Source organism: Macaca thibetana, chromosome 16, assembly GCF_024542745.1.
Source record: "Macaca thibetana thibetana isolate TM-01 chromosome 16, ASM2454274v1, whole genome shotgun sequence".
NCBI lineage: Eukaryota > Metazoa > Chordata > Mammalia > Primates > Cercopithecidae > Macaca > Macaca thibetana.
In genome coordinates this window covers 69,159,575-69,176,192 of record NC_065593.1, presented here as the reverse complement: position 1 = coordinate 69,176,192, position 16,618 = coordinate 69,159,575, and positions in this window count along the sequence as shown.

The following is a 16,618-nucleotide window of genomic DNA, read 5'->3' as shown; positions in this document are numbered from 1 at the left end:
ATTGGATCTCTGACAAAACAAAGATGTTGCCTACAAAATACAACAAAGTTAATGAGACTTTTAAAAAATTGACTATAAACAAAGCAACCATGGCTCTCCAAAATAAAAAGCAAATCATTTTATTTTAAAGTCTTCAAGTTTAGATAGATTACTGAAGCCCAAGGAACTGCTACTCCATAGCTTTTCCTTCAGTCATATTACTAGGGTCTCCCATAGTCTTAAAGTGTTATTCTATGGTTGGCAAGATCTTTAGGTTGACCCTTCTGTGAACTAGGAGGTCTACAATGAAATTTATATGAATCCTATGAGTTCTAAATTCTATTTGGCTTTTACAACGTGTAACTCGGCATTCTCACAGATTTTAGTTTCCTTTTACTTTTAGCATTTAATCCTCAAAAGTTTATTATATAGACAATGTTTCAGTGAACAGCTATTTAGCACTATTATTACTATATTCTGCTTAAGATTGTTTTCAATAATGCAAAAGCAAAATTCAAAACCCGTACAAAAAGAGATCATCAGAATGTATTCATACAAATTCTGTTATGTGAGTTAGCGTATTTTTTGTTTTTTGTTTTTGCTTGTTTATGCAACGTCAAACTCTTCCCTCATCCTGTAAAATTCAGCATTCTCTTGTAATTCAGAAATTCTCAGTGATAAAGTTCTGCCTTAATTAGTATTGAGGATTATTTTTTTAAAGGGTGAGAGAGAAAGAGAAGGAGAGCTGAGAGAATAAGCACAGGAAATTATTAGAATAACAACATGACAACTGGAGACGCATCACACTTCAAATGGATGAATAGGGCACAATAATGGATCCCAAATGTTTTTATTTTTTTTCTTAATTTCTGTGTTTCCATAAGAAATCTAGAGAATAGTTTAAGCTGAAGCCTTATCACTAGAGCCGAAAAATAATAAACACAAAAAAACTCTTTAAGAAGTAATAAAATATAAGAAAACAATATTTTAAAAATTTAAGTATGTTAATACAACATTTCTTTTTTTTTTTTTTTTTGGCTATTACTTACTTATTGTTTGTGATTATTTCACTTAGTACCCTGTGATTTCTTCCCTCTTTGCTTTGCCTGTCTTACAGATACTTTTCTGAGGACTCCCATTATTTGATAAGTAGTATCAAAATTCTTTTTGATAGGTTAGGGTCTAATTATATATGTAGATAGCCAGAATCAAAGCAGAATAAATGTTTATTTGTTTGTTTTATGTTTTGTTTTTTTGAGACAGTGTCTCACTGTGTCACCCAGGCTGGAGTGCACTGGTGCAATCTTGGCTCACTGCAACCTCCGCCTCCCAGACTCAAGCCATCCTACCACCTCAGCCTCCCGAGTACCTGGGACCACAGGCACATACCACCATGGCCAGCTAATTTTTTTTTTTTTTTTTTTTTTTTTTTTAGAGAGAGGGTTTCACCACGTTGCCTAGGTTGGTCTTGAACTCTTGTACTCGAGAGATCCACCCACCTGGGTCTCCCAAAGCTCTGGGATTACAGTCATAAGCCACCACACCTGATAAAGAAGAATAATTTTTAAAAATGTTTACTTTCATTTGTTGTTTCAAATATAAGAAAATAGTCTTATGATTATACAATATAATATTAATAACATTCAATTTCTTATTGTATTATTTACTTATACATGGTCATTTATTACAATCACAACTTTGCTAATGTTATTTATATGTATAATACTTATATAATAGTATATTGATAAAATAGTTAACATTTCTTGAGTGTTTACCATGTACCAATTATTATGATAAAGGAATTATCAAAAATTATTTATTTTAATATTTAATATCATTATAAGGCAATTACTATTATCCCAGTTATAGAAAAAAAATGAGGATCAGAGAGGATAGATAACTTGTCCAAGATCTTGTAGTAGTGAGATTATAAGTCTAGCTATCCATGTTAAAACTATGCTATGTCATATCTAAAAGCCTTTGTAGCAGACAGGATAGGCATATGATAATCATTTTGCAAATACAGATGCAAAACCTTATGTTCTCATTACTCAACTTGCTCATAAACACTCAGCAAGCTATTTGAAAAGACTAAAAGTGTGAGGGTTTTTTGTTGTTGTTAAACTTTTACTTTTGATTCAGGGGGACCTGTGAAGTTTTTTTATGTAGGTAAACTCATGTCATAGGGGTTTGTTGTATAGATTATTTCATCCCCCAGGTATTAAGCCTAGTCCACAGCAGTTATTTTTTCTGCTCTTCTCCATCCTCCTATCCTTCACCCTCAAGTAGACCCCAGTGTGTGTTGTTTCCTTCTTTGTGTTCATGAGTTCCCATCATTTAGTTTCCACTTATAAGTGAGAACATGCGGTATTTGATTTTCTGTTCCTGCATTAGTTTTCTAAGGATAATAGCCACCAGTTCCATCAATGTTCCTGTAAAAGACATGATTGCATTCTTTTTTATGGCTGCATATTATTTCATGGTGTATATGTACCACATTTTATTTATACAATCTGTGATTGATGGGCATTTGAATTGATTCCATGTTTTTGCTATTATGAGTAGTGCTGCAGTGAACATACACATGTATGTGTTTTTATGGTATAATGATTTATATTCCTCTGGATTTATACCCAGTAATGGGATTGGTGGGTTGAATGTTAGTTCTGCTTTTAGCAGTTTGAGGAATCACCATACTGCTTTCCACAATGGTTGAACTAATTTGCACTCCAGCTAACAGTGTATAAGCATTCTCTTTTCTCCACAACCTCACCAACATGTGTTTTTTTACTTTTTAATGATAGTTATTCTGACTGGCATGAGATGGTATCTCACTGTGGTTTTGATTTGCATTTCTCTAATGATCAGTGATACTGAGCTTTTTTTCGTATGCTTGGTGACTGCATGTATGTCTTGTTTTGTCTGTTTTTTAACTACTAGTGAGCTTTCTCACTTCATCACAATATTTTTTAATTTAGATTTTCTCATTTAAATGTCTTACCACTTTTTAGACATAGATGCATTCTTTATATTTCATCTGTCTTTAGATGATTATTAATTCACAATTTGATACTAGATCCTCCTTTAATTTTTTGTTAATGATTTGTCTGTCCAGAGTAAAAAAGTATAAAAAGTGGCAAAATATAGGAACCAATGGTTTTCAGGCATTGGATAACAGGAAATTCAAGTCTACATTTTTTTTTTTTTTTTTTGAGGCAGGGTCTTGCTTTGTTGCCCAGGCTGGAGCGCAGTGGCGCAACCTTGGCTCACTTCACCTCTGCCTACCAGGTTCAAGCAATTCTCCTACCTCAGCCTCCCAAGTAGCTTGGACTACAGGTGTGTGCCACCATGCCCAGCTCATTTTTGTATTTTTAGTAGAGACGGGATTTCGCCATTTTGGCCAGGCTGGTCTCGATCTCCTGACCTCAGGTGATCCGCCCACCTCGGCCTCCCAAAGTGCAGGGATTACAGGCATGTGCCACCACACCCAGCCTCCAATTCTTAAGAGAAGGTAAACATATTCCCTGGCTTTCTGCCTGGGGATATGTTCATACCTCAAGGCAGATCAAATCAGAGCTCAAGTAGTGAAGCAATACCTCTGAGGTGATAAGGCAAATATGAGTTCCAGGCCACTAAAACAGCTGAAATTTGCTGAGCAGGATCCCAGAAAATAGGGGCTACATAGAGTAAAGGACCCAGAAGTCTGCATGAGAAGTTACCATGGGGTCTTGACTGAGAGAAGTTGTACAGACATGGGATAAACAACTGTGAGACAGCAGAAGTTTTTTCTTACAGAGATGATGGCAGAATCGTGATAACAAAGGCCTTTTAAGTGTGGATGATAGAATTTTGGTCCAGGAAGAGCAGAGAAACCTCTCTAATAAACTAATATATTCAAGTGAGATCCAAGAAAATTAACAACATATTAATAAAGATTACATTCTAAAATAAAGGCCACATCCTAAGTATCAACTCAAAATTGAAATCATTATGTCATAAAAAATAATAAAATCAAGCTTCACAATGACAGGAGGCTCTGCCCATAATTGAACATGTTGTCAAGAGAGAAAGTGGGCACAATCCAGATGTCTTGTAACACATCACTGTAATGTCCAGAATAAGATACAAATTACTAGGCATGCGGGAAAAAGAAAAAAAAAAAAAAAAAAACAGTGAAAATGTAACTTAAAAAAAAAACAGTCGATACAAATAGATCATGCAATATTCCAGATGCTGTAATTAACTGGTAGAGCCATTTAAAGTTCAAGGGCCTAAAGGAAAAAAAAAAAAGTAACAGTGCGTAAACAGATGAGAAATCTCAATAGAGAAATTAAAACTAAAAAACCAAACTGAAATTACAGAACTGAAGAGTCCAATATCTAAAACTTAAAAAAAAAAAAAAAAATCACTTACTGGGTTTAAGCGCAGTTTAGACGTTGATTACAACAAAAGGTTAGTCAACTTAAAAACAGATCAACACAAGATATACATTGTAAAAAAACAGAGAGAAAAAGATTGAAAGAAAATTAGCAGAACTTATTCCTATTGTCTAACTGAAACTGGTGAATATAGTTAGTAACAATGTAACGTATTAAAAAAATTGCTGAGTAGATTTTTAAGGTTCTCACCACAAAAAAAATGAATATGTTTGGTGCTGCATATGTTAATTAGCTTGGTTTAATTATTCCACTGTGTGTGTGTGTCAAAAGATCACAGTGTGCCACATAAATATATACAATTATTATTTGTTACAATTATTTAAATAAAATATACATAACTTTAAAAAGCAATTAAAAAGAAAAATAAATAAAATTAATGGAGCCTTAGTGACCTATGCAAAAATGTGAAGTGGTCAACACACAGGCAACTGTGTGTTAGGAAGGAGAAAAAGAAGGGGCAGAAAGCATTTTTTTGAAGAAATTTCCTACTCTTGTAAAAGCAAAAAAAAAAAAAAAAAAAAAAAAAAAAAATCACCTTTCATATCCAAGGAGCTCGATAAATGCCAATAAGAATAAATAAAAAAAAAAAAACCTATATCTAGGCATATCAAAATCATGCTGCTATCATAAAAAGCTAAGATGAAACATTTTATAATGTGCCAAAGGCAAAACCAAAACAAAACAGATGACAATTCGGGGAACGATTATATAAAAACAGTTGACTTCTTATCAGTAGTAATGGATGCTAGAAAACAATCAAACAACAAATGTGAAGTAACAGAAGAAAAACAGCAGCTGACCTGGACTTCTGTACTCAGTGAAAATATCCTTCACAAATGATGGAGAGGTGAAGGCAGTGCCAGTCACACAAAAGCTGAGAGAATGGTCATCAACATTATAAGGATGCTGGAAAAAGTTCTTCAGGCTGAAGGAAAGTATTACTTGATGGAAATAGTTTCCAGGAAAATAAACTGTCCTCAAAAACTTAGAATCTAGTACAGCATTGTTCATCAAACAATGACCCTTGGGGCTCAGTCCAGCTCACTGACTGCATTGTAAAGTTTTATTGGAACACAGCCACGTCTATACATTTATATATTATCTATGACTACTATGGTCCTACGATTGCAAATTGAGTTTCAACAGAGATCATATTTCACCCTTTACAGAAGGAAAAATTGCTAAGTCTTATTGTAGGAGATAAAAAAGCAGACATGATAAAACATAACAAGACTAATGTATAATCGTGTGTAGCACAAATGTGTGCATTGAGAAAATTCAGATATCTCTTTAAACAACAACAAAAAGAGCTACTTGGAAATTTTCACTGGTTGGATGAGAGATTAGAAAAGTGAAAATTTATGAATGCTGACTAAATAGCCACTGCCTAGAGCCTTTCATTCACCAGAACAGAATAATGGAGAATGATTCTTTGATACTATCCAGTGTTAGATTCAAGAAGTGGCATTAAAAGTACGATTCTATTGATTGTATCAGATTTTCACATTTACTGCAAGGAACACTAAATTTTGAATTAGGTACCCCATTTTTATGCAAAATAAGTAAATACATAAAGGATTTATGGATGGTTTATCCTGGGCTCAACTTTTATAAGTCTTACTTCCGTAAGGTATAAATTTCTAAAAATCCTTTCACGGATGGGCGATTTGTTGCCAGATTTGTCTGGCTATTAGATTGTAACAGTGCAGGTGGGAATTTAGGGAAATAAACAGTCCTCATAAGGACCTGTTGATTAATTTGAGCTCAGCCTTTCCATCCCTAATATTCTCTTTCCTTTCTCTCTCTGCACATCTGTGACACTGGAGTTTGGCCCAGAGGAAGAACACACAGTGGAGATAAAGAGATGTGTGCCAAGAAAGCCGAATATTCAGATCAGATGGGATGCAGATGAACATCTGTGTTGAGGAAAAAAAAAAAAAAAAACAGAAAAAAAAAAAAGCCATGGACGGATACTCTCCCAACATTGAAATAACTGTACAGAATTCTACCCCTACAAAATCTCTTTTTTTATATTGAGTTTTTCACTTAAAGGAATAGTGTTTCTGTACTGCACTTAAAGGTTATTTGCCTGCTCCTCTGCAGGGGTGTGTGTATGTGTGTGTGTGTGTGTGTGTTTCTTTTTTCAGTTTACCAATTCAAAGGCACAGGCCAACCTCCTATTATTTGTGTCCATATTTAAAGTGGGCTTGACAGTCAGATTTTTGCACTGACAGGCACACAATAAAAATCATGTACTGTTACTAGTTTTCTAGGCAGAATTATTTCATAACAATTATCTTCAAATCTCCAATGTTCTGTGTGCTCAAAACCAATTGTCTTTATTTTAATAATTAAGCCAAAGTGACAGTGGCTGACAGCTGCAATTGGTTTCATTTGTGAGGCAGGCACTGCTTTCAGTATCACCATGGAATCCTTCTGGCTCAGTGTCAGAATATTTAAGCCATTGAATGTAACCAAATTTGCAGTCAGACAAGGTGCACATTTTCAGGCAAACCCACATTTTGTGTGTGTGTAACATCATGCATTTTCTCACCAGCTCTCAATAGCTTTAGCAAGATTTTTAAAGTACGAATCTACAAAATATTTAACAGATGAAAAGGGCATTTTTAAATGAAATCTGCTTTGTTCCCTTTTTGTGCTATTAATCCCAGAGTTGGTCAAAATTTTCTGTAAAGGGCCAGATAGTAAATATTTTTGGCTTTGCAGGCCATATGGTCTCTGTTGCCATGACTGAGTTCTGTCCACGGAGTTTGGAAGCAGCCGTAGACAATATGTAAATGAATAGGTGTAGCTTTGGTCCAAAAAAGCCGTATTTACAAAAACTGGCTGCAGGGAAGATTTGGTTCATGGTCTGCTTTAAAAACCATTCAACATACTTTATTTTTAAAATAATGCACACCATTTTAAGTTGTTATTCTCTTCCTGATTATTAAAACTGCAAAGCACTTCTAGAGATGGAGAAGGAGTGATGATAGTTTAAAAACAAAAGATTTGAGATTATTTAGTATTTGAACAATACAAAATGTATTTTCTATAAATATAACCTGTGATATTTACATGACATATAACAAATTACTTCCCTGTAGATTTTCTCATTCATTTCAGTAACAACCTGGTTAGTTAGGGTGACAGGTATGGTTCCTCAGCCCCATGAAGCTTAAACAGGTTAAGTGGCTTTCCCAATGTTATAATGGCTAAGTGCAAAATCAGAATTTTACCTTTGCCATTTGGATTCTAAAGCTTTTATTTGGGGCAGCAGACCATTTAGGGACCTGATACTTGGTGGTAATTTTGATTCTACAGAAATGGTCTTAATTCAGTCCTTGATGTGTAATTCAGTCCTTGCCACTGTTAGAAGTGGCAAAGAAAATAAATACCTCTCATATTATTAAATTAATGGAGAGAGAAAGACTGGATAATTTAAGAAAAAAAAAAATCCTAAAATACTCAGTATTTCTCAGTCCAAATTATGAAGGTAATTTTCTCAGTGATCCACGTGCTTCCCCCATGGGAACAACACCTTAGTAGCCTTTTATGCAGAACTCCTGAAATTCAAAGAGAGACTCTATGATTCACTCCTGGCCAACTGGCATTAATTAAATCCATTATGTATGTTTTTGGCTTCTGTGCAATTTTTTTTTTTTTTTTTTTTGGTCCTCAGACAGAGTCTCGCTCTATCGCCCAGGCTGGAGTGCAGTGGCACGATCTCGGCTCACTGCAACCTCTGCCTCCTGGGTTCAAGTGATTCTCTCGTCTCAGTCTCCCGAGTAGCTGGGACTACAGGCGCTTGCCACCACGCCTGGCTAAATTTTTGTATTTTTAGTAGAGACGGGGTTTCACTGTGTTAGCAAGGATGGTCTCGATCTCCTGACCTCATGATCCGCCCACCTTGGCCCCCCAAAGTGCTGGGATTATAGACGTGAGCCACCGTGCCCAGCCCTGTGCAATTTTATTGTTAAAATTTTTATTATATCAAAAAGCTAAAAGGAGAGACAAACTATAGCATTAAGAATTTGGGTATAGACAGGGAGTTATGAGCACAGGAAACCATGCTCCTGGAGCGTGTTATAGCTCTCCTATCCACCTAAGAACTAACCAACTTACAATATTACCATCTAACTTTCATCTATATTGATGTTTTTTTTTTTCAACAAGAGCAAAATGTTTTGGAAAAACTGCCTCGAGTATCTTCTCCACGTTGGTCTTTGATCACAGGGTTTACAATTTCCATTCTTTAACAAGACTTTTTCTGAAATGGCTCTTTTAGAAAAAGACAAGTTAAACTATTTTACAGTTGTATGTATATAAAATCTGAGAATATTGGTCATTTATGATGGCTCTGGTGATGCTAAAACTACGTACATATTAAGATTACAGCCTGGGCGACAGAGCAAAACTCCGTCTAAAACAAACAAACAAATAAACAAAAAGATTAAAGCAGCTCTTTAACATAAAGCTGGGTGGATATGACTTGTATGAAAAAGTATAGACAGTGGGCACAGCTATTCACACACTACAAAGATAGTATTGCTGATATGTAAAATGAAATGGCAATATGACAAATACAAGCAGGCTGGGCGTGGTGGCTCATGCCTGTAATCCCAGCATTTTGGGAGGCTGAGGCGGGTGGATCATCTGAGTTCAGGAGTTCGAGACCTGCCTGGCCAACATGGTGAAACCCCATCTCTACTAAATATACAAAAAATTAGCCGGGCATGGTGGCGGGTGCTTGTGATCCCAGCTACTCGGGAGGTTGAGGCAGGAGAATCGCTTGAACCCCGGAGGCGAAGGTTGCAGTGAGTCAAGATTGCACTACTGCACTACAGCCCGGGCAACAAGAGCAAAACTCCATCTCCAAAAAAAACTCAAAAACAAACAAACAAAGAAAGACAAATACAGGGATCTATTTTCCTCTACAAACAGACATCAAGGGTGAGAGGTGGGACTGAGAGATGGGTAGAAATTTTAGAGTGACCACATTTCCTCACACATCCAGGTAGAGGTAAAGTCACTATCTCAGTGGCTGTAAAAAAAAAATAATAATAAAAAAAAAATTTCAAAGAAATAGTTTTCACTTTATAACCTACTTAAGTACAGTTGGTAGCACCTTAACTGGAGTCACTGACAATCTCACCTATTGAGATGTATAAAAGTGGCCATGGTGACATGGTTTCTGAGTCTTTACAAGGACATGCATTATTTTTGCATCATTTTATTACTATCAAAAGGTAATGGAAATAGTGCGTGGAAAACAGTCATATTTGAGTTTTATCTTCTTTCATTTATGACTGAACTCTTATCAGCAAGAGGCCAAAAGAAAATTGCAAGTGTCATCACTGTAGAACAAATCCAACAAAAAGAAAATTGCAAGTGTCATCACTGTAGAACAAATCCAACAAAAAGACTTCTGACGCTTCTGTAAATTATTTGCAAAGACTGGGGCCTATAGCTAGGCTCATCAGTATTAGGTAAGTCAGTGCTGGCAAGGACCATGAAATCATCCTGAGTAAATACCAACACAAGTTCCAATAGCTGTGGGTATGGTGTGGGGGCGAGCTACTGGGGCCAGTACAGGGGGACACAGTGAGCACTGAGAAAGTTCTTTAACAAAAGGCTGTCAGATATGATTTACTGAGTTGGCCTCCACTGGGCAAGCCTCACTGAGCACTCTGAATTCGAGCTTTCCACACTGGCAGACTTTTCCATAATCCAACAAAGACATAGAGTTATAGGCAGTTCATAAAAGTGATGTCTTTTGTTTAGTCCTAACAGGGTCTCTCAACGGGGGAGACAGAATCAATGAAGTGCTAAATATAATATGAAATCAATTTCCCTTCTCACATCACCCTGAGGATAAGAAAAGATTCTTGTTTTCCTGGGGCTGCTAGAAACCCCAATGTCTTCCGGGTGGTTGGAAGAGAAGACCAAGAGAATTTAAGAATATTTTTAGCTTAATTAGTTTAGGCACTTCATTTTGAGACAGATTTAGTGCATGTTTCATCTGTTTAAAGAATCACAGGAGTCTAAGTAAGATCGTTTCTTCAGATAGAGGGTGAAGTAGTTTGAGAAGAGGGTTATGCTTAATGAGAGCCACTTTCAGAAAAAAATGGTATTAGTGGCTGAAGAAAGAGAATGCTAAACTATGAGCCAGGACCAACCCTAATAACTGAGAAAAATTTCTGAACATGATGATGTAACTATTTGGGTAACTCTGTGTCATAGTAAAGATTCATGGCAGACAGTTTAAGTTGAACTTGTTTATAAGCCATGCTATGTCTAGGGATATGAGCATATTTCATGTGTAACTACTGTGTAACTATGAGGATGTTGGTAAACATAGATAACATATAAAGCATTTTATTATTTTCCTTGATAGACTATTTCATAGAAATGAGGATCAGTTACTTACAGGAGACTGCTGAGGTATGAAAGCTACATCTTATTTTGGTATGATAGAGAATGTTATATAAATTACACACTTAGGCACTCTGGATTCCTCTATAATGTGTTTTCCAGCCCTGTGACTCTGAAAAAAATTATATATAAATACAAATATATACATATATATAAATATAAAAATATATATAAAAATATATATATAAATATATATATATATATCCCTATATTTCTTTTAAAATGTTTTCTTGCTGTAACTAGTCTGTACCAGTCCATCTGAAGTTATTTGTGACATTAGGTATTTTTCCAATTTTCTTCAAGTAATAGCTATTCAATAGTATAGAATAATGTCATTTTTACTTTTATTTTATTAGACAGAGCCTGACACTGTTGCTCAGGCTGGAGTGCAGTGGAGCAATCTCAGCTCACTGCAACCTCCACCTCCCAGGCTCAAGTGATCCTTCTACCCCAGCCTCCCGAGTAGCCAGGACCCACAGGCGTGCTCCACCACACCTGCCTAATTTTTTGTAGAAACAGGGTTTCACCGTGTTGTACAGGCTCTTCTCTATTTCCTGAGCTCAAGCAGTCCACCCACCTGGGCCTCCCACAGTGCTGGGATTATAGGCGTGAGCCACCATGCCTGGCCTCATCCTTTTTTTTGAAACTTACACTACAGATAGGTAATTCTTAAAATTGAGAAAGAATACCTGAGTATCAGAGTATTAATTTAATACCTCTATAAAAAAGATGTCAAGATGAAATTAGATATGAAAAAGATTTATTGGAGAAACACTTTTGATGGAGAAAATGAAGAGAGACTACAAGTTGGCAGATACAGGTCTGACATCTGTGAAAGGAGAGAGGGAAGGAAGAAGGGTATGGTGGGAAAGCTTGTGCAGCTCTGACAAAATCTCAGCCAGGCTAATGAGGATCCCCAGAGAAAAAATGGCCTGTAAGTGGAGTCCTGCATTTAAAAGGAATGGCTCAGCTCTGGCACCCTCACTGTGTACACTGGTAGCCACATTGTGCTTAGGGACAGAGGGAGTATGGCTTACATTCCCAAGATGAGGCAGCTGGAGGCCATTGGCCTCCTATAATCCTGTCAGCAGACCCTCTCTTGAGGGATAGTCTGAGCCTCGTATTCTCATGGTGACCACAACTTGGAAATCTCATATGTGGAGTATCATGGAATATCAATATCCTAAAAATAAAAAACATAAAATGAAACTACACGTGTAATCATATCACAAGTCTGATTTCAACAATTGTGACTCAAACATACATGACAGGTACAGACTATTCAAGGTTAACTCATGAAAAACTCTAAAACTAAAATAATTTTACCTGTGAATTATTTTTCTTAGCTTTGGAAAGACTGTTAATTTCAGCATTAGCAGCAACAATCTTTGGATCATCTTCAAGCATATTCGAGTTCAGTGGGGTCGCACTTCCAGAAACAGTAGTATAGGTTACAAGTGTCATTTCTAACAATAAAAGGGTAATTCTTGTATTTTAATAATGAAATATATTATCTGCCCACTAGTAGTGCTCAAGAGGAACAATGCAGGATAAAAATATAATATGTCTTCACCACTTCTTTCTTCCTCCTTTACCTGCCAATATTCTTGTAGCTGTCTAAATTCCCCAAAGTTGCTTCGAATTTTGTGCTGCTCCCAACTGTGAAGGAATCAGCAAAGCAAAACATATTGGAGTGAATAAGACTTTCTTCAAACATTTCCCTCCTTTGGCCTCTACAGTCCCATCTTATGGTTCCATTCATTGACAGTTTTTTTCTCTGTGGAGGCCCAGATGAATGCCTTGCAGACATAATGTGTATTAAGTAAATTCTGAAAGAAAATAGAACTTTCCAGCTTATCTCCTATATTGAGAAATTTTTTAAAAAATAAGGGCACACAACAAAGGCAGGGTAACATGCACTCCAGGTGCCCTTCTCAGCCTGGGAGAGATCATGTGCTTCATGAAGCAACAGACTCATATCTCAGATTTATTTAGGATATTGTCTGAGCCCAAATGATATTCCCTCCCCAGGTATACTTGCCATGCTCACTTTTCATAAAAGAGAATTTGTTCAGGTCCATTTGTCCAATGCAATGCTGAGTTTTAGGCTGTGTCATTGCAGAGGTGGTTGTGCTACCACATGCCTGATCTGTTTATCCTTTCTGTGGCTTGAGCATCATTCCCTGGACAAATGAATGGCAGCTATGCTAGCAGGGTTTATTTTCTCATAGCACTCATGGCATGAGTCAGAGCTGCTTTGTACATAAAGAACCTCTTGGGGCTGCTTTCCGCAGAAGAGGCCAATTAGAATTTTATGGACTCTCCAGTACAAGTGTTAATGTTTGATAAAACCTAACTATGTTGCTCCTTGCACTTAACTGCATTTACCTATTGTTTCAGTGCCTATTACTAAAAGAGCTATGCTTGCATTACAGTCACAGTGCTCATATTTGCTTCAAATCATACTGCATGTTCTTCTTTAGCAAAAGTCCAAGCTTGCTCATCAACCACTGGCTCCAGGCCCTGGACTAATCATTGCACTTTTTGTTACTTAAGTGAACTTTATCTTCTGATCTTGTCATGGACTTTAACTTCTGTTTCTAGTTCATGATCATGATTTTTTTTTTTTTTTTTGCTTAATGACAACTTGGCTCTAAATTCAGGTTGCTGCATGATTACTTAGGACACCAAATTCTTTGCAGCTCATATGTAGCTCAGCACCATGAACAAGTAAGGGTGTAAGGCTGTGTCTGCCAATAACAGGAGCCCAATAAAGTTAATTGTTTCTCCGTTAGGCACTTTGCTAGTGCCCTGAACACATGGAACCGATTATCTGGCACTGCAATGTTGTTAAATAAAATGTGCAAAAAAGAAAATACAATTATTGCTAAAGTAAAAACATACCACAAGGGGTTATTAAAAAACCAAGATGTTTTACATTTTAAGGATGTTTCGCTGCTACGTGTGTGTGTTTGGTGAAAAACAATTAGCTCCAAGACACTGCCGTGCCAGTGTTAAATTTTTCCTTCTGCTTCATTGTCTTGCAGTCGCCTGAAATAAATGGAAGCAGACTTTTTCATTCTGAAGGAAAGAATTTTTTTTTTTTTTAAATAAAGGCATGTTTAGGCAATGCTGGAATGTAGCCTACTCACGTAAAATATGCATCTTATACTCTAACTGGGATGTTTCTTCAATTTAAGAACATATTTAGTTCTATCAGCCCTATGGACAGGTCTGAATTGCTTATGAGCTCCGTTTATCCATGAGAGAATATCATCACCTAAACTCACTGCATTCTGGCATAGAAGATAAGTTACTTTGGTAGGATAGAATTCTTAAAATCCAGCTATAATTCTCTTTTATGCTTCAGAAAGCCATGGGGGCTTAACAAATACAATGTGTTTATAAGATAAAGAGTCATCATCAGCTTCCACTTAGCTTCAAAGGTTTTCCATTTCTCACCAATGCTTTAAAATTGCATCCCGTTGCCTACCTGTAAGGCACACATTGGCCATTTTTTATTTTAAATTATTTTTCCCATATTTCAAATAACTGTGATCATAATATATTTAGCTGATACCCACTAGAGGTTATTCAAGAATGCTTTGTTAGACATTTTTGGGTCTGCACATGCCCTATAAGGAATCAAACAGTATTTATTTCAGTAAAACACATTATGAGCCATTTGACCTTAGAGATTAATTCATATACGAGGCTAAAAAACCCTGAGGGTGAGAAAAATAAAAAGACATTTTATATTTTGTTATCTAGGTCTTCAAATTTTTAAGAAAACTTTTTTTTTCTTTTCTCTAAAGTACCAAAGCACAATAATAACATACCAAGAAAGCAGATCTGGAAAAAACAAAAAACAAACAAAAAAAAACCAGATTTAGAATCTGGCTGTTAATTAAGACATGTCTTCCTTGCTTATCAAAGATTCACCCATTAGCACTTCGCAACATCACATTACTTGATTTTACCCAGTTTTACCTCTCTTGGTATGAATAATCAGTATGATCTGTTAGAGACGTGACTGGAATTTTCAAACTAGAGCGTTTGTCATTCAAAATTGTCATTGCATGTTCATTACAAGTGGATGCTAGTCAAACACAACAACATCTGATACATTCTTAAAATAATAATTTCAACTGATTATTAGGTCTTTATTCTGCTTATTGTGTAGCCTTTATTTTTAACGTGTTAAAAGAATGATCAGGCTGGCAGAACCTGATAAATGAACAGAAACAGGGAATTTTTTTCCAATGGACAGAATCAGGGGGTTAAATCCTCGTAGATTAAAGACAATCTTCTTTGGGGCAGAATTACAAAGCACGCTGGCTACAAAGAACTAGAGAAGCAGAAATGCTTCCTTTTTCCATATTTTAGTGGAGCTTGGCAAGCTCTGCTCTTTTTTTTCACTCTTAAAGTCACTGAGATGTGATCACATTCCCATCACAATTTTAAGGACTTTCAAGACCTGAGGCTTAATTAATTAGTTAATATTTGTCCCATGCCATTCTTTTTATTTAGTCCTCAGGGAATATTTGATGAGAGAAAAGTCAGCATTGACCAAGTCAGAAGGAAGCAATAGCGCATTGAGAAACTGGGGTGACTAAGAGTGAATAGTTACACTGGAAACACTGTCATTTCCTTCTCAACTGCAATGTCAGACAGAGAAATAAAATGTATAGCCTTGCTATGACTTTAGGTTGTTCAAAAGACTATGCTTACAGTTGGCCAGGAGTGGTGGTTCACGTCTGTAAACCCAGCACTTTAGGAGGCCGAGGTGGGTGGATCACCTGAGGTCAAGAGTTTGAGACCAGCATGGCCAACATGATGAAACCCCATCTCTACTAAAAACACAAAAACTAGCCAGACATGGTGGCGGGTTCCTGAAATCCCAGTTACTTGGGAGGCTGAGGCAGGAGAATTGCTTGAATCGGGAGGCAGAGGTTGTGAGCTGAGATCGTGCCACTGCACTCCAGCCTGGGTGACAGAGCGAAATTCTGTCTAAGGAAAAAAATTTAAAAATGGAGTATGCTTACATGTGCCTAATTGATTTAAGTGATATCAAATATAAAGCTGTAGCATTTCCAAGAGGAAGTAATTTAGGATAATGTGCTTTAACTTCCCTTTACTTAAAAAGGCAGCTAGCTGACAACAATTTAAAAGGACTTTGTTACCATCATGGGTATGAAATGATGGTTCACCATGGATAACTCTGATTTCTTTGAGATTTTGATGTGTGGAGAAAAAGATGATTTAGTTTTTATTAATAACCATTTGTACAAAATGAAAACAGTCATTGTGTAGCATGTAGCCAGAGGCTATCTGAAAGGGAATCTGGGAGATAATTATAGAATGCCTTAAATGACATAACTAGGTTTTGGCAACTTCTTAGAAAAATTTGCACAGAGATTGCATATTTAGTAGGTTAACTAAATCATTCAAATGACTCCTTTTATAACTCGTTACAAGTAATGTAATACAACTACCCTGTACTTTATCGATTTGGCATAATCAACCTGTTTAAAAGAAGCCACATTTTTAAGTTTAATATATAAACATATTATATGAATATTGCAATGTTGAAGAACAAAATCTTTTCTCTTAAAAAGTTAATCTTTTAAATTTGTTCCATATTAAACCTGTTTTTGATCAGGTAAAAATTGGATACATTTTAGTTTAAGACTTATTCTATGTTACCTCCATGATGTTTAAATTCTTCATAGGAAAACATAATTTACACAAAATCTTAACTGGAA